Genomic DNA, 2,056 nt, shown 5'->3' with positions numbered 1-2,056 from the left:
AAGAGAAAAAGTACGATAGATTAATACAGCAAGACCAAGATGATGGGACCGGGCACATGCCACACAAACATGCACACAGACATACCAACAGGACACAGGTGGACACAGAGGCAGGAGAAAGGATTACAGAACGTCTACTCTGCAGTTTACTAGTATGTCTCTGATGGATCCTGGGCATTCATCATCAAAATATGATGTGTAATCTATGCTATGTTGCAAAAACAACATGCATGAAATGCGTGTGAAAATTACCTGCTTATGGAAAAATATACAGTCCATACAGCTCAACTGTCTAGTATTTTAGTCCTGTTTTTTAATGTCAGGCACTGAATGACTTTATCTACTTTAATAAAAGGTCAGACGACAGAAAAACTAAAAAGGCAACAATAGAAGATATTCATAGGTTTGTGTTCAAAGTCCCTCCTAAACTCTTAGTAACTAGTGACTAGTTTTTAATGGTGTAACCAGATTTAATTAATCTGGTTACACCATTAAAACTTAAATGTTGTAGCTAATAAAGAATTTACTAATGTGTTAATTAGTTGTTACAAAACTTCACAAATAAACAATGTTGCAAAACAGGAAGCCACTGTAGCATCATAAATATTAAGAGGTTGCCTACAATTTTAGAGGTACAAGACTTATCATTAAAGGTAATGATGGGTATCCATTCAGCCATTATCTACACCACTTATTCCTGAACAGGGTTGCAAGGGGCTGGAGCCAATCCCAGCTGACATTGGGCAAGAGGTGGGGTATACCCTGGACAGGTCGCCAGTCTATCACAGAGCTGAAATGTAGACACACAACCCCCCCCTTCACATCCCTTAAAACACAGGCCGAGTTGGAGGTGTGGCAGCGATCTTTGACTCAAGCCTATTAATCAACCCTAGACCTAAACATAGTTATAACTTATTTGAAAGTCTCACCCTGAGTCTCTCACACCCAAACTGGAAAACTCAAAAGCCTGTTCTGTTTGTTATTGTATACCGTCCACCTGCTCCTTATTCAGAGTTTTTAAGTGAATTCTCAGACTTTCTGTCTGATTTAGTGCTTAGTACAGATAAAATAATCATAGTAGGCGACTTTAATATTCATGTAGATGCCGACAATGACAGCCTCAACAATGCATTCTGTTCATTATTAGACTCAGTTGGCTTCTCTCAAACTAAATAAACCCACTCACTGTTTTAATCACACTCTTGATCTGGTTCTGACATATGGCATCAAAACTGAACACTTAATAGTTTTTCCCCATAACCCTCTTCTGTCTGACCATTTTCTAATAACTTTTGAATTTCCATTAATGGATTATACTCTATGTGGGAAACAATTCCACTACAGCAGATGTCCATCTGGCAATGCTGTTACCAAGTTTAAGGAAATAATTCAATCTTTATCTACTTCAGTGCCGTTTGCCAACACAGTGGAAGGAGGCCACCTTAACTTTACTCCAACACAAATCGATAATCTTGTTGATAGTACTGCAGCCTTCCTGCGTAATACACTTGATACCATTGCCCCTCTGAAAAAGAAGGTAGTGAAACAGAGGAGGCTAGCCCCGTGGTACAGCTCGCAGCTCCGCTCCCTAAAGCAGGCATCACGAAAAATGGAAAGGAGGTGGCGCTCCACTAAGTCAGAAGAGTTTTTCATAGCCTGGAAAGATAGTTTAATAACATATAAGAAAGCCCTTCATAGTGCCAGAACCACATTTTATTCATCACTGATTGAGGAAAATAAGAACAACCCCAGGTTTCTTTTCAGCACTGTAGCCAGGCTGACAAAGAGCCACAGTGCTGTTGAGCTTAACATTCCCTTAGATCTCAGCAGCAATGACTTCATGAGCTTCTTTACAAATAAAATCACAACTATTAGAGAAAAAATTGGTCGGACCACTCCCACAGCTCTCGCAGATGTGCCATCTACTACAATGGCTTTAGAAACATCTGTAAGACCTCATTTATACTTGGACTACTTCTCCCCTATAGATCCCTCTGAGTTGACCTCAACAATTGCTTCATCTAAATCATCAACAGGTCTCCTGGACCCCATCCCG

At 40.0% G+C, this 2,056-nt stretch overlaps 1 protein-coding gene across 8 annotated transcripts in view; it reads right to left on the bottom strand.

The window, feature by feature from the left end:
- Positions 1-2,056, bottom strand: part of csnk1g1 (casein kinase 1, gamma 1) — a 37,473-nt gene that overhangs the window by 1,613 nt on the left and 33,804 nt on the right. The window lies entirely within an intron of this gene.

The sequence above is a fragment of the Monopterus albus genome, unplaced genomic scaffold (genome assembly GCF_001952655.1).
Source record: "Monopterus albus unplaced genomic scaffold, M_albus_1.0 scaffold72.1, whole genome shotgun sequence".
Taxonomy (NCBI): Eukaryota; Metazoa; Chordata; class Actinopteri; order Synbranchiformes; family Synbranchidae; genus Monopterus; species Monopterus albus.
This window is presented reverse-complemented; position numbering and strand designations above follow the sequence as displayed.